Source organism: Macaca fascicularis, chromosome 5, assembly GCF_037993035.2.
Source record: "Macaca fascicularis isolate 582-1 chromosome 5, T2T-MFA8v1.1".
NCBI lineage: Eukaryota > Metazoa > Chordata > Mammalia > Primates > Cercopithecidae > Macaca > Macaca fascicularis.
The window spans coordinates 550,997-563,794 of NC_088379.1; the positions used below are offsets into that span (position 1 = coordinate 550,997).

The window sequence follows — 12,798 nt, forward strand, 5'->3', positions numbered from 1 at the left end:
GACTCTGGAAAAAAAAAAAAAAAAAGACTGTGGCTTAATTATTCCCTTGCAACTTAGATTTGAGAACTTTAAATACCACCACCACACGCACAGCAGGCTACTCTAATATGCATCCAATGGGGAGAAGCATTCAGGGTGAGGAGCCACCACCCACACGCACAGCAGGCTATTCTAATATGCATCCAAGGGTGAGAAGCATTGATTCAGGGTGAAGAATGCATTGGTTGCGTGTGATTTCTTTTTTCTTTTTTTTGAGACAGACTTTCACTCTGTCGACCAGGCTGCAGTGCAGTGGCACGATCTCGGCTCCCTGCAAGCTCCACCTCCCAGGTTCACGCCATTCTCCTGCCTCAGCCTCCCGAGTAGCTGGGACTACAAGCATCCACCACCACTCCCGGCTAATTTTCTGTATTTTTAGTAGTGACCAGGTTTCACCGTGTTAGCCTGGATGGTCTTGATCTCCTGACTTCATGATCTGCCTGCCTCGCTCTCCCAAAGTGCTGGGATTACAGGCGTGAGCCACTGCGCCCAGCCTTGGTTGCATGTGATTTCTGTGTGTGCTCAGGGCATTTGCCCTATAGCTGCTCCTAAATGTGGGGTCTTATAAAACATGTTGGCCCTTTGAAGCATACTCTGCTGGTTTGCTAAATTGCAGAGGGAAAAAATATCAGCAGCCCTATTGCTATGTCACTTGCCTGCAGAGCAAAAGTTGTCTCAAAAACAGTAATTTGACTTAGTCTATATTAAAAATCATAGTCAACAAATACAAAAAATACAAAGAGTTTGCAGATATGATGAGTGCATTATAGGTGTTTTCAAATTTCTCCTATGATAAATTAAAAATGTAATGGGCATTAATTTCCTAAACCCAATGCTCAGCAATTTTCTCAAATTGTTTCCAGTTTTTCCAAGAGACTTCAGAACCATTCCCTGGAGTGAATTATTTCCAATGATGAAGAGTAATGGATGGATGGGATGAGATTCTCAAAACAAAAATCTTGCTTCTACTTCAGAAGTGTCACTCTTCAGCCCCTTGAAGGACCAGGAAACCTGGCTGAGTAGTGTGGTTTATGGAGGTGCATGGGCTTCAGAGTCAGGCCAACGCTGATCCTGAGTACCAGCCAGCTGCTTAGTAACTGTGGGATAGTTATATAAGATACATCTGCAAGAAAAGTAACGATAAAATTGATTGCAAAAACAGCAATTTAAAAAATTTCTTATTGTATTCATGTCCTTGGAAATGGCTTTTATACTCATTCCTATCCAGAGACAGATTCTGTTTCCCAAACCTTGGATCTCTCTTGACTTATTTGCACGGGCACAGTGTGCCAGTTTGGGGCCCAGGTTTAAAAGGTCTTAAATGCTTCTGTTATCTTTTTCAGAATTCTTCCATCTCTATGACAACAAGCCCATTTTAGCTTTCTGGAGGATAAAATAGCATGCTGGGAAAAGCCAAAGAGCCTCAGTTTATAGACAGCTCACTCCCAGAAGCAGAGCCACCTAATTCACCAGCAGCTGAACACTCACACCTGAAGGAGCCAAACTGAGCCCAGAAGAATGGCCCAGCTGAGCCCAGTCTAAATTTCTAACCAGTTCAATCATGAGCTAGTATATTTTGGGATTGTCTATTATGCAGTTATAACTTAGTAATATATACACCCATTAAAGAGAGGATCCCAGGACACATTGATTACCAATAACCTGCAAATGCTTGGCACCCTGTAAGTATTGATTTTCTTTTTTCCTTTATTTAAAGTTAAATTTGTTATAAGATGGTATTTACTTACACAGAAGTGAGGCAGGAGAATAGGGTCTGGAGGCAGGGAACGTAAGGCCAATTCGTGCTGACTTCCTAAAAGTAAAAACACCAAGGTCTGGGAGCAGGGAACCTAAGGCCAATTAACGTGAACTTCCTACATGTAAACCAAAAGGAGAAACCTCATCTACACTCGAGTAGCAAAGTATCAAAGGTGACTGTGGCTACAACCCTCCCCCTTGCACCAGTTCTCTGATAGAAAAGGAGAGTGCCTTGGAGTGGCTGAGGGCCAAGCACAGGCCATGCCTTCATCTGCATGGGGTACCAATTCACCTCAGCCTTTGATTAGCCACGGACCAAATCCTACATCCAAATAATGGGGTAGCTGATAGGAACCACAAAAGGAGTACTTGAAACCCAGAAAACATTGTAACTGGGTCCTTGAGCTGCTTGCTGGGGCCCACACCCACCCTGAGGAGTGATTTCTCCCTCTAATAAATTCTTGCTTTTGCTGCTTCCTTCCTGTTTTTCATTCCTTTGTGCTTTTTGTTCAATTATTTGTTCAAAATGTCAAGGACCTGGACAGCTCACACTCACGGCCTTCCTTCTGGGAACAGAAGTGCAGGTAGATGTGGATGCATGTGATTGGTGCTTAAACTCACACAGTGCCCCACACCACAGGACAAAAACACACAGTTACAGCCTGACAATTAGGTCCAAAGATAAAAAGCAAAACAAGAAGTTCACCTTTAATCTATTCCTTCCACATCTAAACTCTGGAGGGCAAGGCTGTGAAGACATCTGAAGACATGGTGCGCTCTCTTCCTGTGGACCCATCATTCCTTGTTTCCTGTCTGATATTTAAAGGAAGAGGAAACCGGGCACACTGGCTCAAGCCTGTGATCCCAGCATTTTGGGAGGCCGAGGCAGGGGGATCACAAGGTCAAGAGATTGAGACCATCCTGGCCAACATTGTGAAACCGCATCTCTACTGAAAATACAAAAATTAGCTGGGTGTGGTGGCACACACCCATAATCCCAGCTACTCAGGAGGCTGAGGCAGGAGAATCACTTGAACCCAGGAGGTGGATGTTGCAGTGAGCCAAGATCGTGCCACTGCATTCCAGCCTGGTAACAGAGCAATACTCCACCTCAAAATAAATAAATAAAATAAAAGGAAGAGGAACCCCTGAGAGAGGAAGCAGTCAGAGGCTGGTTAGGAAGTTAGGAAGAGGGTTTCAGGAGAGGAAAATCACCCAAGGGACCACACCTGCACCATCCCAGTCACTAGCCAGAAGAAATGTGACTAAGAACTTCCTCTTATGCCAGGATGTTGATCAGAAGGGACGCTCCCAACTTAAGCCCAGGTGTAATAAATCAACCTAAATGTCATTAACTTGGCCCAGCTCCTTATAATGTTACTGACCTAAGTACTTTGGTTTTAGCTTCACCCTTTCCACCGCTGTGGGTTTTCCTTGGTCACTCATGGGTGATAACCAAGATGGAGTCACTGTGGTCAACCCCACGCATGCTCAGACGCAACATCCTTAGGGGGAAAATTTACCCCTTCCATTTGGGCAGAACCCACAGAAGACTTCCTTGTTCTTAACACATAAAAGACCCAGAACTCAGCCCCATTTCTGGCAACCTGCTTTCATGTCCCCTCTTGCTGCTGAGAGGTTTCCTTCTGCTCAAAAAATCTTACTCTGCTTTACTGACTCTCTGGTGTCTGTATGTCTTATTCTTCCTGGTCATGGGAAGAGAGCCCAGGCCTGGCTGAACTGAGGAGACCATCACGCCGGCACCAAACAGCAACTGGGAGACCGTGGTCTTCACGTGGACAATCTCAGCTTGCAGCCCAGGCTCTCTCTGGGGGCACTGTCCCACCCACCCTTGAGCCTGAGGAGAAAAGTTGGTAGAGAGACTGTTCTTTCACTTCCAGCAGAAGAGAGGTGTTCAGGCCCTCACTTCCCTGAGGTCAGAGCCCTCATGGCTGCATTCAATGTGGCAGCCACCTGCCATATGTAGCTACTGGGTAGGAATGTAGCTGGTTTGAAGTAAAACGTGCTGCAAACATAAAATACACAGTGAGTTTAGAAGAATCAGATCAGAAATATACCTTATTTCTAATTATATATTGATCACATATTAAAACAATAATATTTTGGGTTTTTTAAGTTAATTTTGTTTATTTATTAAGACAGAGTCTTGCTCTGTCACCAGGCTGGAGTGCAGCAGTGTGACCTCGGCTCATTGCAACCTCTGCCTCCGGGATTCAAGCAATTTTCCTGCCTCAGCCTCCCAAGTAGCTGGGACTACGGGCCCACGCCACCATGTCTGGCTAATTTTTGGGATTTTAGTAGAGATGAGGTTTTACCATGTTGGCCAGGATGGTTTCGATCTCCTGACCTCGTGATCCACCCACCTCAACCTCCCAAAGTGCTGGGATTACAAGCGTGAGACACTGTGCCCAGCCAATATTTTGGATACAATAGGTTAAAATTATCACAAACAGCCAGGCGCGGTGGCTCACGCCTGTAATCCCAGCACTTTGGGAGGTTGAGGTGGGTGGATCACAAGGTCAGGAGATCGAAACCATCCTGGCCAACACGGTGAAACCCCGTCTCTACTAAAAATACAAAAAATTAGCCAGGCGTGGTGGCAGGCGCCTGTAGTCCAGCTACTCAGGAGGCTGAGGCAGGAGAATGGCGTGAACCCAGGAGGCGTAGCTTGCAGTGAGCCGAGATTGCACCACTGCACTCCAGCCTGGGCGACAGAGTGAGACTCCATCTCAAACAAAAATAAAAATAAACATAAAAAATAAAACAATAAAATTATCACAATTTCACTTGTTTCTTTTTATTAATTTTGATGTGGCTAATAAGAAATTGAAAAATCACAAATAGCTAACATTTTTTTTTAGAGGTTTGCTTTCCTCTTCAAATCTCAGGTGTCTGACTCAAAACACCACAGTCCAGAAAGGTTATGAAATGTAAAACACTAAAATAATTGTCATTATATTATTTCCATTTGTGAACAAGTGTGTATGCGTGCGTGCACGTGCACAATTTATAAATGGATGTAACCTTACACAGCAGAAGGTTAAAAATGAACCCTGTGCAGGCCGGGCGTGGTGGCTCACACCTGTAATCCCAGCTACTTGAGAGGCTGAGACAGGAGAATCGCTTGAGGCCGGGAGGCGGAGGTTGCAGTACGCCAAGATCACGCCTCTGCACTCCAGCCCAGCGGACAGTGGGAGACTCCATCTCAAAAAAAAGAACAGGAAGGAACATTTGTTACTTTTACCCACCACAGCTCTTCCTCCTCCCCAGTATAGCACTGTGCCATTAGGAGTCAACTCTCAATTCCTGTCTTCTTCCTTAAAACAGAAGAAAAATACTGACACATGCATCCTTACTTCTGGTTTTTGGGGGCTTTACAAAAACTGACTTTTTGGCCAGGCGTGGTGGCTCATGCCTGTAATCCCAGCACTTTGGGAGGTCAAGGTGGGCAGATCATGAGGTCAGAAGTTCGAGACCAGCCTGGCCAACATAGTTAAAGCCCCTGTCTACAAAATATTAGATGGGTGTGGTGGCGGGCGCCTGTAATCCTAGCTAATCGAGAAACTGAGGCAGGAGAATGGCTTGAATTCAGGAGGCGGAGGTTGCAGTGAGCTGAGGTCATGCCATTGCACTCCAGCCTGGGCAACAGAGTGAAACTCCATCTCAAAACAAAACAAAACAAAAACTGATTTTTGCCTCCAATAACAAAGAGTGCTGAAACAAATGGTGATACAGTTTGGAAGGACAGCTTGGGTCTGCTAAAACCAAATGTAAATGTTTCAAGAGCAGACTGAAATGCTAAATACCGGCAACAGGTAAGCAAGTGATTAGAGAATCTTAAAAGGAAACATGAACAAACCCTTTTAACTAAAAAATAAACACAGAATTCCAGACAAGACACACCCTTCCTACATGTATGAGAGGTTCCCATAATCCCTATCAAGGACAATTGGCTTCAGACTACATCATGACAAAGCAACATTGTGTTTAAGATTTAGCAGGACTTGGTGTCCTTTTTAGACCCAGGAGTGAAAGCCCTGTAACTTAATGTCACAAGTACTTTAAAAGCACATACAGAAAGATAAATGGATGTAATAACCTTAATTTTAAAAAAAACTTAGGCCAGGTGCGGTGCTTCACGCCTGTAATCCCAGCACTTTGGGAGGCTGAGGCAGGCGGATCATGAGGTGAGGAGATCGAGATCATCCCGGCTAACACAGTGAAACCCCAACTCTACTTAAAAAAAAAAAAAAAAAAAAAAAAAAAAAAAAAAATTAGCCGGGCGAGGTGGCGGGCGCCTGTAGTCCCAGCTACTTGGGAGACTGCGGCAGGAGAATGGCATGAACCCAGGAGGTGGAGCTTGCAGTGAGCTGAAATTGCACCACTGCACTCCAGCCTGGATGACAGAGCAAGATGCTGGCTCAAAAAAAAAAAAAAAAAAAAAAAAAATGTACTTCCGTTGGCATGCCTAATATGTCTACGTATTTATGTGTTGTCTATATAGTGTTTCATTACTGAAAATATATAAAAGAACTCTAATCAATTGGCTTAAAGAAAAATAGGCCAGGCGCGGTGGCTCAAGCCTGTAATCCCAGCACTTTGGGAGGCCGAGACGGGCGGATCACAAGGTCAGGAGATCGAGACCATCCTGGCTAACACGGCAAAACCCCGTCTCTACTAAAAACACAAAAAATTAGCCGGGCGAGGTGGCGGCGCCTGTGGTCCCAGCTACTCGGGAGGCTGAGGCAGGAGAATGGCGGGAACCCGGGAGGCGGAGCTTGCAGTGAGCTGAGATCTGGCCACTGCACTCCAGCCTGGGCGACAGAGCGAGACTCCGTCTCAAAAAAAAAAAAAAAAAAAAGAAAAAGAAAAGCACTTAAATACTTTATCAGGAAAAAAGAAAAGACTAGTCAAATGCTTTTTGAAGTTTATGTAACTTAAGTAAATTCTTCAATAAGTTTTTTTTTTTGTATTTTTAGTAGAGAACGGGTTTCACTGTGTTAGCCAGGATGGTCTCGATCTCCTGACCTCGTGATGCACCCACCTCAGCCTCCCAAAGTGCTGGGATTACAGGCGTGAAACACTGCACCCGGCCGGAAGTACATCTTATAGATTCATAAAGATTGAACCTTTTTCCTATTTTAGACTTTCAGATTATTGATAACTGGCTTCACAACCCCAGGCAGTTGTCAGCTAAGTAGCCTTAAATTTGCATAAGAAAGGAAACAACTCAGGTGAAAATCAAACAGCCAAATTTTCATCATAAGGTATAGAGAGAGGCCAGGCGCAGCGGCTCAAGCCTGTAATCCCAGCACTTTGGGAGGCCGAGATGGGCGGATCACGAGGTCAGGAGATCGAGACCATGCTGGCTAACACGGTGAAACTCCGTCTCTACTAAAAAATACAAAAAAACTAGCCGGGCGAGGTGGCAAGCGCCTGTAGTCCCAGGTACTTGGGAGGCTGAGGCAGGAGAATGGCATGAACCCGGGAGGTGCAGCTTGCAGTGAGCCGAGATCCGGCCACTGCACTCCAGCCTGAGCAACAGAGCGAGACTCCATCTCAAAAAAAAAAAAAGGTATAGAGAGAAAAAGTCTGCTGGGGCTAGAGGGGGAAAGCTTTATTTTTCTTTGAGCCAAATCAAATATAAAGTATAAAAATCTATCATAGGATTGTATAAGGAGACCAATTTTATTTAGATGGAGACTACTGGATCTCAGAGCTCTAGGGAGAGCCCACATTGAGTCCTGGGGCTCCAGAAAAAGGGAGAATTATTTTGAGGTTAGACCATGTGATGCTTTTACAATGCACTTAATTTTTTTTTTAACAAAGACATTTTTGCATGTCTAAACTATATTCTTCCTTAAAATCTCAAGAGTAGCCTGTTACAGTAACTATTTTAGTCAAAAAATCAAGTGAAAACAGAATTCAGTCAACTGAACAAAAAATAAAAAAAATTTGCTCAAAAAAAAAAAAAGACAAGGTCCTAGGAGAGAAAAACAAAAAACAAAAACAAACACATGAAAACCTTCTAAATATAAACATGCACACATGCACACACAATTCTTGGATGTTAGCCTTAATTAAGCTGACTTTTTTTGTTTTGTTTTTGAGACAGTCTCTCGATCAGGGGTAGCTTTTGCCACAGATTTCAGCAATGGATAAACTGAGCATGAGATCTCGGGTGCAAACAAAGAAGGAAAAATAAGCTTTGTGTGGAAAGTTTTAGAGGAAGTTTACCATTTCTTTTTTTTTTTTTTTTCTTTTGAGACAGAGTCTCACTCTGTTGCCAGGCTGGAGTGCAGTGGCATGATGTATGATCTTGGCTCACTGCAACCTCCGCCTCCCAGATTCAAGTGATTCTCCTGCCTCAGCCTCCCAAATAGCTGGGAAAACAGGTGCGCACCACCACGCCCTGCTAATTTTTTGTATTTGTAGTAGAGACGGGGTTTCACCATGTTGGCCAGGATGGTCTCGATCTCTTGGCCTCATGATCTGCCCACCTCGGCCTCCTAAAATGCTGGGATTACAGGTGTGAGCCACTGTGCATGGCCAAATTAAGCTGACTTTTAAACATTGAGCTTCTTTAAAAAAATCTTTTTAAATCTGATTACCATATTTCAGCTGGACAAAATGCTGCTATTTCAGAAATACAGCCATTGCTCTTTCAGTTTGCTCTGGCTGGCAAAAAGGTGGCGTTACGTAAATAAAATCCCTTTAGTAGTGAAAATAAAAAATCTTTTCTCTTTTTTTTTCCTTTTGCTGGCCATTTTCCTCCCCCAACCATACCACCTTTTTTGTGTTGGGGGGTAGAGGGTTGGGTATTTAGCCACTTCAGAGGCTTTGTTCCCATAATTTAGAGTTCCCCTTCAGATTTTGCCAAGTCAGGGTGTGTGTCGGACCCAAAATATGCTGCTTGCAGACCTAGCTTTTCACTGTTGTTACCCCCCAAACTGGTTTGGTCCACCTGTGTGGCGGCCACCTGGTACAGTGTCAGAGCCTCAAGGTGCAGGAGGGGTCGGCTCCTTATACGCACCTGCCAGCTGAGATTAGACCCTAAGTATGTCCTTTTGAGGGGGAAACCTGTTTAGAGCCACTGCAAGTCTTAGGGAGCATTCCTGCCAGACACCCTCACGTGATTCTCAGTTGTCTGAGGATGCCCCAAAAGGCTGAGGGGAGGCAGGTGCTCTTATTTCTTCAGAGGGGAAGATTCTACACTCATGAGCTAGAGGGTTTGGAGTTGGTCAAATCCGATAAGGGAAAGGACCAAAACACACAAAAACACCCCAACAAGACAGAAACAAACAATAGAACAGGTAAGCAAAACTAACAATGATCACACAAAATACATGACTTCTGAACGCTCTAAGTGTAAGCAGAAATAAACACCAGCTGGTTGTTAATGTTATCTTTAGTCATTTACAACGAATTTGCAAGACAAAGTCCCAAATCAATTTTCTCACCTAGTGATGGGTCCCAACCTGAAGAGCGCTCTCCATCAATGCAGAAGCAGGCAGGCTTGCCTTCTTTGATGGAAGTGAGTGGAGACTCCCAAAAAAGGAGTTTTTTAACAGCAAATAAACCTCAGACCCCCAACCAAAAAACGTTGGAAGATCAGGGATCCCTGGAGGAACAAGGTCCCAGATTTCAGCAATCATCCTACCAGTTTGGATAATAAGGTGCCAAGTCAGTATCAAGGATCAACAGGCGAGCTGCTGCAGGCCGGGTTACCTTCATTCAGGATCTCAGTGCTTATCAGATGTCAGTCGAGAAAAATGACAAGTCTTAATCATTTTGGGAGGCTTATTTGCCAAAGTTAAGGATGCACGCCCGTGACACAGCCTCTGGAGATCCTGACGACGTGCGCCTAAGGTGGTCAGGGCACAGCTTGGTTTTATACAGTTTAGGGAGTCAGGAGCTATCAATCATATGTATAAGAACAGGCCAGGCCAGGCGCGGTAGCTCACACCTGTAATTTCAACACTGTGGGAGACCAAGGTGGGCGGATCACGAGGTCAGGAGATCGAGATCATCCTGGCTAAATACAGTGAAACCCATCTCTACTAAAAAAAAAAAAAAAAAAATTAGACGGGCATGGTGGCGGGCACCTGTAGTCTCAGCTACTCGGGAGGCTGAGGCAGGAGAATGGCGTGAACCTGGGAGGCAGAGCTTGCAGTGAGCTGAGATGGCACCACTGTACTCCAGCCTAAATGAGAGTGAGACTCCATCTCAAAAAAAAAAAAAGAAGAAAAGACCGGACGCGGTGGAGTGCGGTGGCTCATGCCTGTAATCCCAGCACTTTGGGAGGCCGAGGCAGGCGGATCACGAGGTCAGGAGATCGACACCATTCTGGCTAACACGGTGAAACCCCGTCTCTACTAAAAAAATACAAAAAACTAGCCGGGCGAGGTGGCGGGCACCTGTAGTCCCAGCTACTCGGGAGGCTGAGGCAGGAGAATGGTGTGAACCCGGGAGGCGGAGCTTGCAGTGAGCTGAGATCCAGCCACTGCACTCCAGCCTGGGCGACAGAGCGAGACTCCATCTCAAAAAAAAAAAAAAAGAAAAAAAAAAGAAAGTGCAGGACAACCGAGCATGTGCCAGGCGACATCAATCCGAAGAAATTGAAACTTACCCGGCCACGCCCACTGAGACGCCCCATCATGCCTTTATCCTGCCCACTGCCCTCCCCCTTCCAGTACCAATGCATAAAAGTTTGCCGCGGGCAGAGGCCAGCGTGACTTCCCTGGCCCCATACCTGAGGACCAGAGAACCTCCCCTGAGAGTGTGTGCATATTTGCAATAAAAGGCTGCCGCTTTCTTATGTTCTTTGGCCTCATGTTTAATTATTTAGCTCTCCTAAATTAAATTAAGACAGTTGGTGCCGAAACCCGGGAGGAGACCCTTCCTCGGTATCCCTCAGGGGGATCCGGGGAACCTCCTCCCTCACAAACCTACTACTCCAGCTCCAGAAACCTTCCTGGGTACATCAAGCGTTCCGGCTCCTTTTCGCCACCTTTCTGAAGTCGCCATCTTCGGTGAGTGTTCCCCTTCCCCAGTTCGTCGGTCTGTAGTCCCCTCTGCCTGAAGTCGTGTACACGCCGGAGGCTTAGGCCACCTGGTGGTTGCCGGGAGAACTTCAACCGGGAGACGTCCGTCTTGAAGTTTCGCTCTCTTTTCCTAAGTGGCTCCATGAGTCCCCGGTCTTTAACAGCGGCAAAGGACACTTTGCCACTGCCCAAGACCGGCTTCCATTTCCGTTGGCTAGGGCAATGGGAACCTCACAGTCAAAAATCCTTAGGAACACCCCCTTGGGTTGTCTCCTCCAAAATTTACAAACCTTACATTTGGCTCAGGATCTAAAACGAAAAAGACTAATTTTCCTCTCCACGGTGGCATGCCCACAATATAAATTGGACCACCAATCTCAATGGCCAGCCGAAGGTACGCTCGACTATAATATTCTACTAGACCTTTCTAATTTCTGTCAAAGGTTAGGAAAGTGGTCAGAAGTCATTTATGTCCAAGGCTTTTGGGACTTGTGCTCTCGCCCAGACCTGTGCGCCCAATGTTCAATGGCCCAGGTCTTAGCCAAAACCTGGCCCTCAGCCCCCACCTCAACAACAGAGGAGGACTCCACCTCCATTTCAGATGGGGCCGAAGGCAGGGCACCTCCCTCCCGACCTCCCACCGCCCCTCCCGAGGCTCCTCCCTCAGCCACTCCCCTCACCTCTCCCTATGCACCTCCCACCGCCCCTCCCGAGGCTCCTCCCTCAGCCACTCCCCTCACCTTTCCCTATGCACCTCCCACCACCCCTCCTGACACTCCCCCCTCAGCCACTCCCCTCACCTCTCCCTATGCACCTCCCACCACCCCTCCTGACACTCCCCCCTCAGCCACTCCTCTCACCTCTCCCATTGCGGCCCATACCCGCTCAAAGACCACTATACCAGACTTTACAAATCAACTTTCCACTAATCAACCTGACCCTACCTCTCCTACTAATCTACTGGCCCCCCTCCAAGAGTCGCCAGAGCCGAAGGACTAGTTAGAGTCCACGTCCCTTTTTCCTTGGCAGATCTTTCCAAAATTGAAAAACGGCTCGGCAATTTTTCAGCTAACCCCACCCTACATTCCAAAGAGTTTCGATACCTATGTCAGGCATATGACCTTACCTGGCATGACTTACGTGTCATTCTCACTTCCACTCTAAACTCAGAGGAAAGGGAGCGCATTCTTGCAGCTGCCAGGCAGCATGCAGATCAGTTACACTTAACTGACCCTGCCGTCCCGGTGGGTGAGCAAGCTGTCCCATCTGTAGATCCTGAGTGGGACTACCAACCTCAAGAACCTGGGCGTCGCAGAAGAGATATTATGATACAATGCCTCTTAGCTGGCATGCGGGCAGCCTCTAACAAAATAGTAAATTTTGATAAATTACAAGAGGTTATTCAACATTCAGATGAGAATCCTGCCTCCTTTTTAAATCGCCTTACACAGGCACTTGTCCAATTCACCCGACTGGATCCCACCTCTCCGGCAGGAGCTACTGTCCTTGCCAGTTATTTTATTTCCCAGTCAGCCCCTGACATCCGAATAAAATTTAAAAAGGTAGAGGATGGGCCTCAAACCCCCATTCAGGACTTAGTCAAGCTGGCTTTCTTTTTTTTTTTTTTTTTTTGAGACGGAGTCTGGCTCTGTCGCCCGGGCTGGAGTGCAGTGGCTGGATCTCAGCTCACTGCAAGCTCCGCCCCCCGGGTTTACGCCATTCTCCTGCCTCAGCCTCCCGAGTAGCTGGGACTACAGGCGCCCGCCGCCTTGCCCGGCTAGTTTTTTGTATTTTTTAGTAGAGACGGGGTTTCACCGTGTTCGCCAGGATGGTCTCGATCTCCTGACCTCGTGATCCGCCCGTCTTGGCCTCCCAAAGTGCTGGGATTACAGGCTTGAGCCACCGCGCCCGGCCGAAGCTGGCTTTCAAAGTTTTT

General features: G+C 46.5%; 1 long non-coding RNA gene across 2 annotated transcripts; it reads right to left on the bottom strand.

Annotated features, from left to right (window-relative positions):
• Positions 1 to 723: 723 nt before the first annotated feature.
• LOC107128586 (uncharacterized) lies at positions 724 to 11,538 on the bottom strand. 2 transcript variants are annotated; one of them, XR_012434533.1, is made up of 5 exons: positions 9,547 to 11,538; positions 9,279 to 9,439; positions 2,504 to 2,610; positions 1,788 to 1,852; positions 724 to 1,162 (listed from the first exon to the last, which is right to left on the bottom strand). It is a non-coding gene; the product is annotated as an uncharacterized lncRNA (long non-coding RNA). The 2 variants fall into 2 exon arrangements; XR_001488011.4 differs by having other exon boundaries at positions 9,279 to 11,537.
• Between the last annotated feature and the right edge of the window lie 1,260 nt (positions 11,539 to 12,798).